At 46.1% G+C, this 18,990-nt stretch overlaps 1 long non-coding RNA gene across 2 annotated transcripts; it reads right to left on the bottom strand.

Moving 5' to 3' along the window:
* Window positions 1-248: 248 nt before the first annotated feature.
* LOC144282891 (uncharacterized) lies at window positions 249-17,865 on the bottom strand. 2 transcript variants are annotated; one of them, XR_013351305.1, is made up of 3 exons: window positions 17,744-17,859; window positions 12,302-12,390; window positions 249-464 (listed from the first exon to the last, which is right to left on the bottom strand). It is a non-coding gene; the product is annotated as an uncharacterized LOC144282891 (long non-coding RNA). The 2 variants fall into 2 exon arrangements; XR_013351306.1 differs by lacking the exon at window positions 12,302-12,390 and having other exon boundaries at window positions 17,744-17,865.
* Between the last annotated feature and the right edge of the window lie 1,125 nt (window positions 17,866-18,990).

Raw genomic sequence — 18,990 nt, 5'->3', positions numbered from 1 at the left:
GTGGATCCAGAGGACAAATTCCTAATATAAGACTTTGTTACATTTCCAGAGAGGCCTGGGCTATTTCAAAACTTACAAAAGCTGACAGAGGCCGAGTTTCTGACTTCTTCAATACACTTCCCTAGCTTGTATGAACACCCAGCAAAAATTCATATTTCGGAGCTCTCTTTGACTACTAACAAAGGCCATGAGCTTTCCACAAAATGTTTCTCTTATTCTCTATTGCTCTGTAACAAACCAAAACCTCATAACTTTAAAAAGCAATCATTTATTTAGTTCATGATTCTTCAAGTCAATAATACTTAGGCTGGGCTCGGTTGTGCAGCTCATCTGGTCTTGACCAAGCTAACTCACAAATCTTTGAATGAAGACCTGGTCAGCTCCCAGCTTGGATGGAGGCTGGCTGATGGAGGCTGTCTTCTCTTCCTTTCCAGCAAGCTAGCCCAACCTTGTTTCCTTGGACTCTGGAAGGGGTTCCAAGAAAGAGAAGACGAGAAGCATGCATTGCCTCTTGAGGCCTTAGTTCAGAACTGGTGCACCATCACTGCATTCTAGCCACCGGACCATGTCACAAGGCCAGCCCAGATTCCAGGGGTGAGGGAATAGAACCCACCTCTTAGGTAAAGGTGCTGCAAAGCCCCATTGCACAGGACATGAACCCAGGAAAGGAATGAACAAAGAATTCAGCCTTTTTCTTTTTCTTTTCGTTTTCTTTTCTTTTAAAAAAATTTTTTTTCAACTGACCAGTGTTTCCCCAAGTGATAGAATGAATTAGTCTACTGGGTGGAGTTGCTTAGTCTTGTCCAATTGGAACTTGAAGATTAATTATCTCCAATAATTTTAATAGTGCCTCAGATATTTAAAATACTGGAAACAATGTTACCTTGGCTAGGTTTTGTGTAACCCACGCTTTAGGCACCTTGGACAGAAGCCATCAATTTTTAGACAGAAGATGAACCTCAAGGAAGCTGAGCTGATGGAGAAGCTTTTCCATCCTACCATTCCTCAAGCCTCTCCTGCTCTGTGTCCCCAGCACAGGGGAAGTCTTGTCTCTTTGCTTTCAGGAACCAGAAGCCAGAATTCCATTCATTGCTAAACTGTACTGTATTGTTCAGATGTATTTTAGGGATTGGGGTCGGGTAAAACTAGAACAGAAGCTGTCATGAGTCCATTGTCACCTACCCTGGTTCTAGCAATGGTGTTTTGAGTCAGGCTTGTGGCGACATTAATAAGCTGGATTTGTGCCAAAAACTCTTAGAACTTTCCAACGGGCTCACCGTAACTTAGGATCTATGAGATATGATTTCAGGAAGTATCACCCCACAAATCCTGCTTGCTTAAAAGTCCCCTAATGGAATACCAAGCCACTCCTTTCCCAGTGAGAAATCTGTGTTAAAGTACAAACACTACTAGGACATTCATTATTATTATAACAATCATATAATACATTATATAATTATACACCTACACATAATATGTATATTCCTTTAATGAAAGACCAGTTATTCCTTTCACAATGAGAAATCTTCTTTTTAATGTACCACCAGGACTTTATTGTTAATTTATTATCATCATTGTTGCACTGATTTTATAATACATTATAGAATTGTGTGTTTTGTATAGAGTGTATTTTGCACATGTATTATATGTGTTATATACTATTGTATAAAATGGGGGATCCCGGGGTGGCTCAGCGGTTTGGCACCTGCCTTCGGCCCAGGGCGTGATCCTGAAGACCAGCCCACATCGGGCTCCCGGCATGGAGCCTGCTTCTCCCTCTGCCTGTGTCTCTGCCTCTCGCTCTCTCTCTCTCTCTATCTCTATCTCTCTGTCTTTCATGAACGAATAAATAAAAAAATAAAATCTTAAAAAATATATATTGTATAAAATGTTATATAATTATAACACATACATATTATGATAAAATAACTTGACCATAATGAATATTTTAATGGGCGAAATATAGAAAACTGACCACCAGCCAAAGCAGGACAGTTATCCTTGAGAGATAAGAAACAAATGGGGTAACCCTCGCAAAGCCCCAAGATATTGACTTGGCCATGGAAAGGCCCATGTGGAAAGTCAGTGGGGCCGCACAGAGCCCACCATGCACTGACCCATTGGTTTTGCAATACCATCAGAATTTAAGGAGGCCGCCAGCTGTATGCACACACCCATTCTGCGGACTCCCTGGGCCCTGTCATTCTGTGCTGGATTAGTGAAGCCTGACCTGGGCTCACGGAGCGCCAATAACAGTCCTGGGCCATAAATATATTGCCCATTCCTGTAGGACTGTGAAACTCTGGCCTTTCCATACCTTATTCTCCTACCCTTTTCCTGATTCTGACTCTATGTTCATACTACTTTATCTTGGCACCAAGCAATAGGCTTGCGCTGCAACATTTACTCCTCATAACCGTCCAGTACATGAGTTAACAAGCTTTCACCTTCGGGTAACAGAAACCGTGGTTCAAAAATGGCTTAAACTAGAAAGGGACTTTATCTTCTCAAAGATATTAAAATGCCCGGAAGTTAGACAGTTTCACGATTTGTTAATTCACTTCCTCAATGACATCATCAAGGACTTAGGATTTTCCTGTCTTTCTCTAATGTCACCCTCTGCTGATCAGCCTCATACCTCATGGTCCACGCTGGCTGCCACATGTCCAGACGCTACAGGTGGACACACCACGTTCCCCAAAAGTGATACCTTGTCCTGTGGTCTTTTCTACATCATTGTGGCTCCAAAATAGCAGAGCATCTCCTCAAACCTGCTCTGACTTCAGAGCAGGAGCTTTTTTTTTTTTTTTTTTAAATTCCAAGCCAACTTTCTGATGATCCTGCCTTGGTTATGGCTAATGACCGAGGTGATTTGTTGACTCATTTTCTGCAGGGAATTTAAAATAGTAATTACCAGGTTTGATATCTCCCAAAGAGGAAGTTTAAATTTAGCTTATACCTGCAGTCCTCCTCTGTGACTTTGAAGCAAATCTATTCAACATCACACAGAAAATACCAAACATGTCACATAGTTTGGGGATAAACTAATTACCTGTTATTGCTGCTGCAAATGCTAGAACATACCTAATGATAGGGCCTGAGGAATACATACTTTGTTTATGACCACAACGAGAGCCCAGGCTGGTGGGACTGGTCTTTGAGCTAGCTGCCCCCGGCAAGGGAGACACAGCCACCCTTGTTTAAGCTGGCAGTTTTCACTGAAGACAAACTAGTGTCCCCAGCTATAATATAAAACCAAGCAAAAACCAAAACCAAACAATGAATTAAATGATTAAATGCCTATCAGGACCCTTGTGCCAGAGCTACTGCTTCAGGGAGATGTGATAGATGATAAGAGCTTAGTGGTCAGGGACACAGACTCTGGCACCTTGTCAGCTGGGCTTGAACCCTAATTCTGGCCTTCTTCTTTTTTTTTTTTTTAAGATTTTATTTATTTATTCATGACACAGAGAGAGAGAGAGAGAGAGAGAGAGAGAGAGAGATGCAGAGATCTAGGCAGAGGGAGAAGCAGGCTCCATGTGAGGCACCCAACGTGGGCCTTAATCCCGGGACTCCAGGATCACACCCTGGGCCGAAGTCAGGCGCTAAACCACTAAGCCACCCAGGGATCCCCTATTTCTGGCCTTATTAGTTGTATCATCTTGGCCAGGTGGTCTAATTTCTCTGTGCCTCACTGTCCTCATCTGTGAAATGGGAATAACAATAATATCTATCTGACGACGTATGTAAAGGGCTCAGAGTGGCCTAGGGCACACAGTAAGTGCTACATATCACTGTTTCATCTCCTTATCACACGTATCTGAAAGTTCCTAACGGCCCCCTGCTCCATGATGCATGGAATTGGAATACTAGTAACTGTCTCCTGGAGCTGTTACAAGGGCAAGAAGGGATCCATTATTGGGGAAGTACTCCATTAATGGTTCCAAAAACCAGTCCCCCACAAGGAGACAGAGGCCAAATGTCTAAGTGACTTAGCAAGTCAGCCAGGCGAGTTAGCCCTCCAGCTCCACATCCACCCCTCCCTGGACACACTGCTTCTTCCCCCATCACCTCTATTCTGAGCTAACTCCTCTGCTCACCTCTGTCAAGCATGGCCCATCACGCAGAGAATCAAGGCAGGCTCTGGGCAGTTTACAAAGGCCCTGGCTGTGTGACCTCCCTCATCTCATCTCTGGTCCAGCACCGACAGCCTTCTTTCTCCTTTCTACATATCAAGTTCATCCCATCTTATGGACCTTTGCCCTGGCCGTTCTCCCCCAAAACTCTAGATCTTTTAATGACTGACTCCCTCCTGCATTCAGAATTCCAGTTAAACGTCACCTCTTAAAGATGCCTTTGCTGGCCACACTAAAATGCCCATTCGTCACTGGTCACCGTTTACTGGATAGCTTTGCTTTTAAGTACAATGTGGATGTACTTATTACCACTAAATGAGATACTTAAAAATGGTTAAGACAGTAAATATTATAAGTATTTTACCACAATAAAATTTTTAATAAGACTGACTTTTGGGGCACCTGGGTGGCTCAGTGCTTCTCCCTCTGCCTATGTCTCTGCCTCTATCTCTGTGTCTTTCATGAATAAATAAATAAAATCTTAAAAAAAAAAAACAAAAATACAGTGACTTTTGCCCCTTGTACCCTCTCTCTTTCCCTCTGGCTCACTTGCTCGGATGAAGCCAGCCACCATGTTTGAGGCTGCCCCATGGGGATTCCGAACTTGAGGTCGTAGACTCCTGACTACAGAAACTTTGAGATAAGGAATCTTAGCAGCTTTTATGCCACTAAGTTTGCAGGGTGGGGTTGGGGCGGTACAGATTTGTTACATGGCAATAGGTGATTAATACGCTATTATTTAATTCATTTATGGGTAAAACAATGGAGATGGAGCATCCTAACCCAGGCAAGAGGTTTGACACTTTAGAAAGCCCCAATCTCTTCTTCTGCTCCAAATACATCCTCCCCAGTAGATAAGGGGCCAGATATGCCCACCCTGTACACAAGGTACAGAAGACTCCAGAGTCCCCTGTCCAGATATCCCTGGGCCTGCCTCCAGAGTCTAAGGGGGAGACAGACCTATTCTGAGGATAGACCATTCCATTATGAGCACATCTTATGGCCCAGGGATAGCTATTGAGGTTAGGGGTTGAGGATTGGACGAGCCGGATATGTGGGTAGGGTGCTGACTGTGTGTCATGACTGTCTCCTTTTACATAAACATACAGCTTGGTGCCTCTGTTAGCACTCTTGTCACTGACCCTACACATCTTAGAGGCAGCCCGAGTGGAGGTAATCATATCTGAGGAACCAACTGGGACCATGTATGTGTAAGTACCTATTGCAGAGCATAATACTCAGTAAGTGACCAACAAATCACAACCTTGCTCCTGCTTCCAGCACTCCTGTGATGGAAAAGTGCAGAAAAGCTGGATTTGTCACAGGAATCAACTCAATTCCCAAAGCATTCCTCGTTGACAGTTCTGGGCCTCCCCGGGTGAAAGTCATTTCTGGCCCTAGGCAAATTCACAGCTCTGCTCTGGGAGGCTCCCTTGAGCAGCCAGGAACACATATTTCCCGTTGGTTTCAGAAAGAAGAAACAAGGCTGTTCGTGCCCCTCAAGGCCTCATGGGAATTTTGGCAGTAGTATTACCATTTCTTCCTACCAGGGGGCAAGAAGAAGGAGAAATCCCTGAGTTCCTTGGGAGATGAAAATGTGCTACTTTATCTTCAAGTTGTTATTCACTCAGCAAATACTTTTTGAGATCTATGGCAGAAGGAATAAGAGTTATTTCTTTCTATCCAGCTCGTCTGAGAAAAATCTAGGCTAGAGTACTGGGATTTGCCTCTCACTAGCTGTCGGGCAAGTTACAAAATCTTTCTAAGCCTCAGTGTCTTCATCTGTAAAATGATAGTTAAAAATAGTCTCAGTTGCCTAGGGCTGAGTGAAGAACAAAGGATAATCATGAGCAGTGAACAGGACAGCTCATGCTCCTCATCTGAAAATGGGGATTGAAAATTGCACTGACTTCTAGGTTTGTCATGCAAACTGTGAGGTCATATAGCCTTCCTCTGGCACCTGCCATATACAAAGGGCTCACAGTGGTTGAATAGTGGCCCCGCAAAAGACACATCAACCTAGAATGTAGGAATATGGCATTATATGGGAAAAGAGTTATTCCAAATGTAATTAAGGATTTCAAGATAAGATCCTCCTGAATTAGGGTGTGTCCCATATCCAATGCCAGGTGTCCTTCTAAGAAAAGAGAAAGGCAGGAGATACATGGAGGAGAAAACCTCATGAAAATCGGAGGCAAAGACTGAAATGATGCAGCCCCAGGCCACGGGACATCTGGAGCACCAGTAGCTGGACAACACGAGGAAGATTCTTCCCTAGAACCTTCAGAGGGAACTTGGTTCTGCCAACTTCTTGATTTCAGACTTCTGCCTACAGAACTGTGAGAGAATAAATTGTTATTGTTTTAAGCCACCAGCTTTGGGGTAATTGGTTACAGCATCCTTAGGAAAATAATAAAGGGCATAATACGTGTACACTATTGCTATTGGCTGTTGCTTCTCTTTGTCTCACTTTGCTCTGTTTCCCACAAAAGGAGGGCGCACCTCTGTGAGGTGCCCGAGCTGGGTCACAAAAGCAAAGACCCACCTGGAGGAAGATGGGTCGCTGCTCCTGCCCTGCCCCCAGCCCCTCCTGCTGGGCAGGGCCCCGCCTCTGGTTGCCTTCGTGCCAGGGCCCCTGAGGCTGGCAGCACACCCCCAGCCAAGAGATTCCAAGTCGCGGCATGAAGGGAATAATTGTCAGTAAGATCCCAGATTGTTTTGTCACATACATTTTGCAATATGACAAGTAGGCGTCCAAAATATGCTCCAGGAGGGGGGAGCAAGACATTTTCCAAAAGCCTACTTGGCAGCCCAAGTCACTGTGCTGAATCAAAGTGCCCGTCTAGCTCTTGGCTTCGCTCCTCCTGCCATGTGATGCTGTGTCACTCAGGATGGGTTGTGCCAACTGAGCACCATCAGGGGAGGGGGGAGAAAAGCCTACTCCCAGCGGGGTTGGAAGCATCAGCTGGACTCCATTGGCTGCTTTGGGATTTTTCTAGATGATGTCATAATAATAGCTCTCTTTCTATGATCAGAAAAATAACAGCCATCGATAGCCATTAGGTACAGCCCCTGCGTGAGGTGCTGCGCCAAGGCATCTATATGCAATCCCTTTTTATCTTCACAGTGATTGTATGAGGTGGGAATTATTATTATCTCTCTGTGACAGAGCAGCAGACTGAGGAAGAAAGGAAGTTAAAGACAATTTGCCTAAAGTTCCATTTCTAGGACATGGTAGAGGGAAGATTCTAGCTCTCTGTAAAGCTGGAGGTGTGAGCGCTGAACAGCCACTTTGTATATCATATCCTACAGATGGGTGGAGTCCGGATCCTAGTTCCCTCATCCCCACAGGCAGAGATTGCTTGTGTGTAGAGCACTCCGTCAGACTGGTGGTTCCAGGTAGGGGGCGAGTGGGTAAGGCCGTTCAAGTGTAGAAAACTTCCGTAGCTTAAACAGAATCATTTAAGAAGGGCAGATCAAATTTTTCTCTCCCTGCCATCTCTTCTGGAGCCAAGAAATGTTTGCAATAGGTTGGTGTTTATAATTGAAAGGTTTAATGGAGGCCAGATTATTTTAAGAATCTCTTCCTTCCCCTTTCTACTCAGAAGACCTCACTATAGATTGTCCAACTTATATTCATTCCTGTCCTCTTGGTTTCTTAACCCAACTCAGGCATTGTTCTGTCTGTCCAACATTAGACTAAGTGGCTGTTGACCTGACTCCCAGCTCTAGGGCTGGACTCGATGACCTAAGAGTAATCCTGCTCTCTCTGCTGGTGACTGGTTCAGGGATTCTCCCAATTCTTTCCCTGGAAACATGACAAGTCCTCTGAAGTGAGTGGTGGCTTGGTGGCTTCTGGAGAAAATGTCTTTGCTTCTAGGAAAGAGCCTCAGAAAAAAGGAGACCACCTCTTCCTCTAGATCTTGTCATATCTGGAGAGGATGCTCGGAACTACTGCCACTAGCTTGTCACCAGCCTGAGAAAGAATCCAACTGAGGATGGCACAGCAGAGAGAAAGAGAGAAACTCTTCTTGAATGCCATTGTTGAATGGCTAATTCAACGAGCTTTGGACCCGCCCTGCCCTGGGCATTCCTGATATGTGAGATAATCAATTCCCTATTGTTTAAGCAAGCTTGAGTCAGGGTTTTGTTTCTGCCACCAAAAGCATCCTGACTAATACAGGATTCAAAGCAGACTCTCCGCCCCCACCTCCCCCACCCTGCAGCTGAACTGAATGCCACTGAGAATTGCCAACAACCCATTGCAGAGGCTGCACACAAGAGGAGGAGGGATTTGGAGGGCGGTGGTGATGGAATCCAAGAGATTTAAAGGACTGAGGAGTTGTTGGGGAAATAGGGACAAAAAACCAAGGAGCAGGGGAAAGGAACCCTCTATGCCACCTGAGTGGGGTAGAAACATGGTAGAAACATGTGCTCAGGAGTCTATGACTAAGGTTCCCTACCCACAGGCAAGGTGAACACACTAGAGCTGCTCCTACTGAATCTCCACTCAAAATGTGTTGGACTGTAATGTTTGAGCCCAGAGCAAAAAACCAACTGAATATAAATCATGGATTTATTTGGTGCTTCCCTGGCAACAGTTAACCATCCTTTGGGTGGCCATATCACCCTTTCTTCCATGAAATACAGTGTACTGCTGGAATTAGAGATTGTTGACCCCAGTGGTCTTAAAAGGCCAACTAATCTGAGCCCTCTTATTTTGTGAATGGAGATCCAAGGCCTGGGATGGCAAGTGATTTCCCTGAGGCAGTGCCAAGTGAGTTTGTGGTAGAGCTGACACTGAAAGGCAGGTCTCCTATCTCCCAAACCAGGGCTTTCCCCACTACACCACCATTTCCCTAAGTGTGAACCTAGAAACTGTCAATAGATTTTAATAGCCAGAACAGTTTTTGATGGTCAAATAAACTTGAAAAGTGCTGCATTAAATAAATCACATTAAGGATTTTTCTAACTTAGAGGACTCCTCATCATTTTTTGGTTTTGTATGTTTTTTGCCAGTAATGCTTTGCGAATCACTAAAACTGAAATGTAGCATACACTCTTTTTCAAGCCTGTTGGACCATGGAACCTTTCTTCCTCCCAAAGCATCTTACAGGAAGAGTGTTCTACAAACTATATTTCAGCAAATACACAACATGGACCTGCCTCCATAGGAAGCGAATGAGGTCAAAACATGACGAGAAGCAGGGGTGAAAAAATGGATAGAAGAATAGACAGATGAATGGACCCATGAAGAAAAGCAATATAATTTGAGCCCCTGACTAAAGCAAACTTGTAACATGAACCAATACATTTTTTCCTCTTAACTCACTTGGGTTGTACAATAGTTGAGTTTGGAGTTGTCGTTATGACTATGATAATAATGCTTAACAAACAATCCCCAAGCTACTGTTTCAGTAACTCACTACCACAAATATTTACATTACACTGTTGGATCGGCTAGACCAGGCTGGACCCCAGCTTCTGGTTATGGGTAAGCCTTCTTCATTTATCTTCATTCCAGGCCCCAGACTGGAACATAAGGTACCTGGTACATGTTCTTCTCCTAGTAGTAAGAAGAAGATCCAGAAAACTGGACCGAAATTTGCCTTTTAAATCTCAGCTTGAAAATGGCAGCTTGAAGCTGCCATTTCCAGCCACAGTTCATTGCCCAAAGCAAGTCTTATTGTCAAAGCCCAAAATCAACAGAAGACAATTATACTCTGCTCATAGGGAAACCAAGACAAGAGCAGGGAAGGAAAGAAGAATTGTGGACAAATAAGAAAACACTAGAAATTAGGTCTTTTATCACTTACAACTCAGAGTCCTGAAAAATTCAATTAGCTGGTTAATTTGTGGGTTCCTATTTGGTAAAGTGCCTCTAAGCTACAGAATACTTTGTATCCAGATAAAATTGGACCACTTTACTCTCTTTGACTATTCCTCACTCCCACGACATCCTGCCTTCTCTGCTCATTCTTATTTCATCCTTCTCTTTGGATTTGTCATAAATTATTGTTTCCCTTTTGTGTGCTTAATAGACTTTTGTAATCATGTTATAGATGAATAATTCTAGCCATTACATGGTGGAGCAGCCGGAGAGCTAACCACTCAATGTTGGCAGAGTTGCCCTATTTGTACAGAAAGTTTGTTTGTTCAATAATTTGACTGTTTCCATTGCACTCACTATTTCTAAAAAAGGAATTACATTAGAAAAAATTACAGTACTGATCTTAGCAATAAGAAGCACAGATCTCATCAACTTAAGACATTTGCCACAGAGATGGAAGTCGTTAGGCATACTTTGAGTTGGGACTTTTGAGCCACAGTAGGATCAAACTGTATATTTAATTATGAAAGAAACAAAATCAAAGAATATGTCTATGGTGCTGAAAATGTATTGTTGAATAATATACTGTAAAAGTGGGGTATAATTGGGGATTTAATTATATTTTGTAGTCTATGGTGATATAGACCCCTTGGAGATATATAAGGATATGATTTGACTTTCAAACATTGATTTTCCAACATATTCTCCTAGGAAGACCCTGAAGAGGAAGAAAAAGGGATTTACTACCTGTATTTAGAAAATATCAACATGAACATGACCCCCCACCAAATCTGTGAGCATGATTTGAGAGAATGCCTGAATCAAGGGAGTGGGGCATGATGAATTGCCTACAGAGACCCAGTTCAAAGTTCCAGTTCTAGAATTTTTAGGCAGATTACTTAACCTCCATTTCCCCAACTGTAGTATGGGGCACAGCACTAAAGACATCTCAGGGCTGTTGAGAAGTTAAAATGAAATAATACTAATTAGTTAAAGCTTCCTGTTATACACCAGGCATTGCTCAAATACTTTATATAGGTTAGCACATTACTTAAAAAACACTTTATGAGTGGTTATCTGTCTTTTACAGAGGAGAAAATTGAGGCATAAAGAATCCAAATGAGTTATCCCAGGTCACATAGCTAGCTGGTGGTAGAGCTGGGATGCAAGCCCAGGCCAGCTAGCTTCACAGTCTATGTTCCTGACGCCTCACTATAGACCGAATTTTTTTGTCCCCTCAAAATTCATAGGTTAAAACCTAATCCCCAGTGGGATGGTATTTGGAGATGGGGCTTTTGGAAGGTGAGTAGGTCATGTGGGTGGAGCCCTCATGAATGGGGTTATGTTCTTATAAAAGAGACCCCAGGGAGCCCCCCACTCTCAGCTCTGCTTCCATGTGATGACACAGAGAGAGAATGGACATTTGTGAACTGGGAAGAGACTCACCAGACACGGAATTTGCCAATGCTTTGATCCCAGATTTCCTACTCTCTAAAATTGTGAAAAATCAATGTATGTTGTTCAAGCTGCCCGGTCTAGGCTGTTAGACTGTCCAGACTAACTCAACATTATCACATCTCTCCAACAAAGTAAGTAGATGAAATTTAACAGACCACAGATTCATATGAAGTGTGTGTTTCCCCTCTTTCACCTCAATGAGGACTAGTCAACGAGGACTAGTAGAGGCACTGAAACAATTGCTTGGGACCCCATGTGTGTGTTTTGCAGGTCTCATGTATCTACTTGATGACATGAGAGTGTATGGGACAAATCTGGGGTGGCTCTTCTTCCTTCTAGCTCTGTGACCTTTGGCAAATCATCAAGCTCCTTCACTCTCTACTTTCTCACCTAGAAAATGGGGGCTGAAAATATTTTTCCCTAATAATTGTACAGAAGTCTTGTGAGCTCTATAGAGATAGTCAAATGCTGAAAGTCCCTTGAAAGTTTAAGTCCTCTGCAAATTATAATCTAATGAGGCTGATCTTTTAAGATAACATGCCAGAACTTACCCTCCAAATGAGAACTGGCCCTTCCAAAGCATTCTCCTGCTCTCCTACCAAGCTGTGGGTTTATTCAAATGATGCCATTTTTGCTCAAGATGTGCTTGGAATGTTTCTTTGGAAATTACCTTTACAGCTGGTTCCCAAGCCAAGTGAGAAAATCAGTTTCATTAACTTACAGGCCTCCATTTCATTTGGGGAGCCAAAAATAGTATTTCTGAGCTGTTCTCCCATCTTCTTTATAAGAGGCAGGTCTGAATGATTTATGTCTATTAAAAATAATGAATCCACCCTCTGGGGACGGGGGATTTCTGGAGGTCATGAAAGGAGCTTGCCTTAGGACCCTGAGAGGAGTTATTAGTCACCTGACCTTTTACACTCCTGGCCCTGTTGTACCAACCAGGTCTGTGAGCAAGGACTTCACCTGTTGAAATATCAGGAAATTCATCCCTAGTATTATCTGTGGACTGAAAAGAACCTTAGAAGTTATGTTACATCTGAATCACTGCGTTCATATAGTCCTTCAAAGAAGCACCCTCAGAGCCTTTTCCCCGCACATGCATATGAAGATGCAAAAGAGAAGAGAGAGGATGGTGCTCTCAGGACAACCACCCTGCATGAGAGGACCACACAGGTCAACACCCAAGTGCAGGGAGTGGGCTGTGGCCTCTGCTAGAGGCCTAGAGCTGTCATGAGAAGGAGGGCTCTCTGAAGGCCATGATGAGGGAGTTCCCTGGTGGAGAGGCAGTGAGCTGAGTTTAGAAGGACCAACTGGAGGTAGCGGGGTGAGTAAGGGGCGAGGCATCTAAGGAGAAGGATGCACATGTCCCCAGGCCTCAGGAGGAGAAAACACATGATGCCTTCGGACTACAGCGCCACTAGGGAGCCCAAAGATGAAGCTGGCCCAAGACTAGTAGGCACGGGCCATGGTGCAGGCCTGCATCCCAAATGCTGAACTGCAGGTCGATATTTCAAACTTAGTGTAAGGAGATAGGGATTCTTACCAAAATGTTTTAGCCATGCTAGCTTTCCTAGAAGAGGTGAGAAAAATATATGTGTATTTCTCTAGGGAATGAGCTGGCGGGCTAAGAAGTTCCTGCCCTGTGGTACTGGGGGCCCACTCAGCCTCCTCAGTCTGAGTTTTTCTTTGACATGAGGATTTGCAGCAGGAGAGGAGGTAATCACATCTGCATGGGGGAAAGATGATTTCTTGGGCAGCCAAGAGAGGGAATGAACGCAGTGAGGGAGCCCAGAGTGGGGGCGGCAGTTAGGCCCCCACAGGCACGAAGAGGGCCCACACCAGGGAAGCGCGTAGGTGGTGGTGCTCGGCTCCTGCGGTATTTAGGCTGAGGCAGCCACATGCCTTGGCACCCAGAGAATAACATGGCTCAAACCAGGTTTGAGCCTTGAAACCTAATGAGGGTCTTTTTCCCACCAACTGTGTTACCCCAAATCAAGAAAATGAAAGTATTATGTTCTGAAGCCAAATATAATCCATGCAGGGGGAAAGAAAAAAAGCCAGTTTCTTGAGAACACTTTAGTTGATTTGGGTGGTCAGGAGAGAGTTTGGATTTCCCACAATCGCCAGTTCAATTCTGCACACTTGGGTGGAGCTAAAGCACAGACAGGAGCTTGAGGACAGAGAAGAGGGACATAGAGTGGCCCAAAAAAGTCACCCCAGCATTTCAGGCAGGCCAAGGCTTCACTGTGTGGGACTGTCCTGTGCATTATGGGGCATCTAACGTTCCAGGTCTCCGGTATTAGATGCCGAAAGGACTGCACCCCATCATAGCAACAGTCAAAATGTGCTCCCCCACATTTTCAAGCGGACCCTTGGGAAGTGCTACCGCCTTGCTTGAGAGCCACTAGGCTACAGAAGTAAGGGTGAGGACACCCTGCCCCCACCTGTGGGAGTCACGCCCACAGCCCTGTGGTCATGCTCTGTTATGAATAATCGAACGCTAACCACAGACTCTTCCCAGAACATGCTCCCTGTGATGGCCTCTGGGCCTTTATCCTGTTCTCTCTTCCTTGGGCACACTCCCCTCCCACGCTGATTTTGCCTGGCAAACTCTTTGTGTCTGGCACGCGGTCAGGACTCAGCAAACATCAGCCACGACCTATATCTGCTCTTGCAAGACTGTTCCACTTCACTGGGGAGAATAAAGCCCGCTTTCCATGTCCACTTTGCTTTATGCTTTTCTCCATTAAGACAATGACTGAACTGAATTGTGATCATTTATTTCCAAAGAGAACATGAACTTCGAATAGATACTCAAAAATACGTGTGAAGTCAATGACTAAATCATATCTTCATTTGCCCAGTGTTCTGGAGTAACTCTCAATGACCCCAAGGGGAGACAAGTAAGGTAGGATTTCCATTTTGCTGAGAAGAAAACTACAAGTCCCTTTCTCCCCCAAAAATCCACCATATAGCGGATGCTTAACTGGCGTTGGGCAGCATCCTGTCACTGCAGTTTAAATACTCTGTATCATTTAATAGTGAGTAAAGCTAAGTGACTCTCCCAAGGTCAAGGGCAAACAGCCAGGGACGGAAGGGCTGAGCTGCACACAGAGGTCTTCATCTGTGGGGCTCGTGGGAGTCAGAACAGAGAAGCAGGACACAATGCAAACCCCAAATCCACACGTCAGTACTTAAAAAGAGGGCTAAAGGGTTAGAATTCTCTTTACAAAAGGACTTCAGCATGATACCTTGAAAAACAAAAGCTCTCCTATTAATTTTTAAATTTTTTGACCCAGTCCTGCAGAAAGTCACCAGTTGCATGAGGCACACCTACCTGGGTTCCTGGGAACCCAGACATCCCAGATGGTGCCAGGAAGACAGTGAGGGTCCTCAGCCCAGAGAGCACCATCTGGATCCCCTCCAGGCGCTGCAACTCCCCCGCCGGCGTGTGTGACCAGGTTCTTGGTCCTACTTGCCTGGAGCTCACCTGGGAGGGACCCCAGCACTGAGGAGGCCACATGCTTGGCTCCAACAGACACCGCTTTGGGGCTGAGGTCGGGGGCTGCATTTTGCATTTGCCTCAACGCTTGGGTGGTCTTCAGTGCGGGTGCCAAAGAGCACATATTGTAGCAATTTACTGAGAGACCACAGAAGTGGGTAAAGCAGCAGAGCCTGGAATGGGCTTGGAGCTGGGCTCCACACCACCCCCACTCCTGCCAACCACCCCTTGCCACCCACCGGGAGAAGCAGCGCTTCTGGCCATGCACAGAGCTCCTTCCAGAGACTCGCTCTCTTGCTGAACAACCCATTACCCGTCACTCCTCTTTCTGGACCTCTGTTTTACTCTGATATAAAAATAGGGCTGGGATGCCTGGGTGGCTCAGCGGTTGAGCGTCTGCCGTTGGCTCAGGGTGTGATCCCAGGTCCAGGGATCAAGTCCTGCATCAGGCTCCCTGAGAGAAGCCTGCTTCTCCCTCGGCCTGTGTCTCTGCCTCTTTCTCTCTGTGTCTCTCATGAATGAATGAATAAATAAAATCTTTTAAAAATAAATAAATAAATAAATAAATAAATAAATAAATAAATAAATAAAAATAGGGCTAACTGGGGCACTGGGAGAGGTGGAGTGGGGGGGGCTCAGTCATTTAAGCATCTAACTTGATCTCAGCTTGGATCTTGATCTCAGGGTCATGAGTTCAAGCCCCATGATGGGCTCCATGCTAGGCTGGAGACTACTTTAAAAAAATAAAAAAAATATATATATATATATATCACCAACAATGTCCACCACTTAGGTCTGAAGTGAGGGCAAGATGGGGCCTGTTCAAGTGCTCATGGTAGTGGAGGGCATGGTAGAGGGGGAAACCTCTTTGACCCACAAGGCTGAGAGGGTGCCCAGTGCAGATCTGAAGCTGTGTACATTGAGTAGATGCACCATTCCAGACCCTCCTGGAGAAGCAGAGATGGAAAAGATACAGTCCCAGCTGTCCCAGCCCTAACATGAGGCCTGGGTTTTATTTTCTTTCAACCTGGAATGACCAAGGGGACAGCACCTGGGATGTGAGGGCACACTGAGCACTCGGGGGCATGGAACAGAAGCTGAAGGAGCCTCTGACCCAGGTCGGATGGGACTCCCTGAAGCTTTGCCTGTCCAGCCCCATGCCACTGCACATGGCCACGTGTCATCAGATGGTCTATGAGGTCATCGTGGGGAGGATGCAGGTTATCGTCAGCCCCACAAAGCAGGCATCGTTCACCCTATTTGGAGACAAGGACAGGCCACGGATGAAAGCACCTGACCCGAGCAGCTGTGTGACCTCCATGGGCTTCCATGTTTTCATCTGCAACATGGAAAGCATGATGGGCTCCCACTCGGGTTCCTTTAAGAAAGGGAATATCCCCTTAACCGCTTGGCATGCACAGCGTCTGGCTTATCAGCTGTGGGCTACCATGAAATCATACCCAGATATTCAAGTCACTTCCAGGTATTCTAGGTACTCAAGGTCATGCTAGATATTTAAGATAATATCCAGGTATCCAAAATACTGTGGATGCTCCATGAACGTTAGCTTTCTGGCCAGCACCCCCACCCAGCCCAGCCAATCTGAGCCTGGCCTTCCCAGCACTTGGCACGCAGTAAGCACCCTGGAAGCACGGACTGAAAACATGAGGTGGTAGAGTGAGGGCTTGGAGCTGGCAGGTGTCCCATGGATCAGTGATTTTATCACAGTGAGCTGTAGCATCCTCTCGGGAACATGAGCATGTCCCTCCCCCTGATCCACACACATGCACCACTAACATCTCAGGGATCTTCTGGTTCCAGGAGGGGATCTGATTCCAGACGCACCGAAGCCCACTACTCCTTGGCCCCAGTGCTCGCCAAGACTATTCTTCAGAAGAGCTGAACCCTGACAGCTGGAGCCAGCGCTCTCCTGGCCGCCCCCCGGAGCCCCAAGCCCGGTCTCCTTCACCTGAGGGCACCCGTCTGAGCAGGGCCCTGCTGACCCTGGCCTAGCTTCGCTGCTTTCCCAGCCAAAGCAGCCTCACTCCAGGGAGTTGAAAGGATCACAGGAAGACCTCTAACCTGAACATGAACATCTCCAAGAATGTTTTTAATGGACTCGTGCTTTTCATATGGCAGCGGCACAAAATACAAAACAGAAATAGTTACTGCAAAATATTTCCCTTTGAGCTCCCCTGTCCAAGATGTTTATCTGCATCAAAAACGCATTTGTTTCACAAAAAGATAATAGCACAGGCTCAGGTCAGGCCCTTCCTCCTGGGGCGGGGGGGGGGGGGGGGGGGGGCGGGTGTGTCTACTACCAGTGGCCGGCTGAGCTGGGGGGTGCGGGTACAGCACCCAGGCCACCTCCCTCCACACACATGGAACCAGACACCCCCAACCGGGAGTGATCCTCCCCCTCTGGAAGGAAACCAGCTGCTCACTCTCCTTATATTTCCCCCTTTCAGAGACAGATTTGCTATCCTGCAGGTCTGGAACTAACAGACTAATGTTGTTGCCAGACAATGGGATTCTTTTCCCTCGCTGGTTGGAACCAGGGTCTTGTTTCAATATAGCACATTGAGTTTTCATTAAATTAAATTCAACAAACATGTACCAAGAGCCAGCTGCAGGCCAGGTACGTGAGCGAGATGCTTGGGCAGCAGGGATGCAGCCTCACTGTCCCTCCCAGCACACCTGACACAGGGGCGAGCCCTGTGTAGCCCGTGGCCTTCTCAAACTCCTTCTCGAAATCCTGGACTGGGTTTAAGGCACTGTTTACCCAGCTGCCTTCTCTTGGACCCAGGCACTTACCTCCAACCCCTCGGTCTCCTTCAGCAACAGCTTCAGACAATTCTGACTACTACAGGACCTCATCCTTTGTTCTCCATGGGCCTCTTGTTGCTACCACCCTGTTCGCCTTTTATGATTTCTACCATGACTGGTTCTAGAACCCCATTCTTGGATCTCTCAGTGTCTCCACTTCTAAGCCACCTTCACTCTGCATCTGGAACCTTCTTTCTCCAACACAGTCTCACCCGATGCTACTGAAGCATGTTTGATGGCCACTCACTCCCTCTCCTAGGTAATTCTTGCTTCTAATTCCCCAAGGCCCTTCTTGAGCTTGGCTCCCTTCTTGTCTGCCACTACTCCTCCACCCCAACCATATTCCTGCAGGGGCTCAACCACAAGGAAGCTCTAGAAGCTGCCCTAAGGTGGCATCTGACTCACTGTCCATCATCTACTGTCAGGCTTCAGGAATGAGCTGGGCACCACCATCCTGCTTCAGTGGGTCATTTGAAACCAACCTCCTGGTTGCACCTTGACCATGGTATCTTCACGTCAGCCTCTCTGCTCAAGGAGACCATGTACTCACTGCTGAAGGGGGCTTGTGTGCCCACAGGGTTGTTGGAGGGGATGAGGCCACTCTCAGATTAGGCGCTGAGTCAAGAGGGCTAAGCCAAGTGTCTGGGGCACAGAACAGTATCAGCACTAGCTGGCAATGGGATGGCCATTGCACACTAGAGATCCTCACAGAACACCTCCACACCGCCCAGGCTCCATAGACCCTGACTGAATTCTTTATGGATGATCCACCCTTCCCTGTCTGCGCTGGGCCATCACCTTCCACCAGCCCTGGAGTACATCTGCTGACTGGCTTCACCTCTGGGTACAAGTGCATGAATTCAGTGCATACTGGAGAGCAAGGTCTAGGGTGGAGATTAACTCACCAGTTAATCCTAAAATAAAACCCACTGCCTGAATGCTGCTTCTCCCAGGGTGGCTTCCACCGCTTTCTTTAACCAGTAAAGTCCCTCATGTGCAAGACCAAGTTCAGAGGCCACCTCCTCTGTAAATCTCTCCATGCCGGGCCCAGACAGATTTCTCTGTGACCTCAGCTGTGTTTCCAGGACATAGTTTTCATACCAGTGTCATGAGTGACAATTGCTTATCTACATGTCTTTTTTTGCCACTGGACAATGAGCTCTGAAGGGTCGGGGGTGGGAGGTGTTTCCTTTATCTTCGGGACCCAATGACTAGCATTGGTGCTGAATCTATAT

The sequence above is a fragment of the Canis aureus genome, chromosome 14 (genome assembly GCF_053574225.1).
Source record: "Canis aureus isolate CA01 chromosome 14, VMU_Caureus_v.1.0, whole genome shotgun sequence".
Classification (NCBI taxonomy): Eukaryota; Metazoa; Chordata; class Mammalia; order Carnivora; family Canidae; genus Canis; species Canis aureus.
Note: the sequence above shows the minus strand (reverse complement) of the source record. Positions and strands in the feature narration are given on the sequence as shown.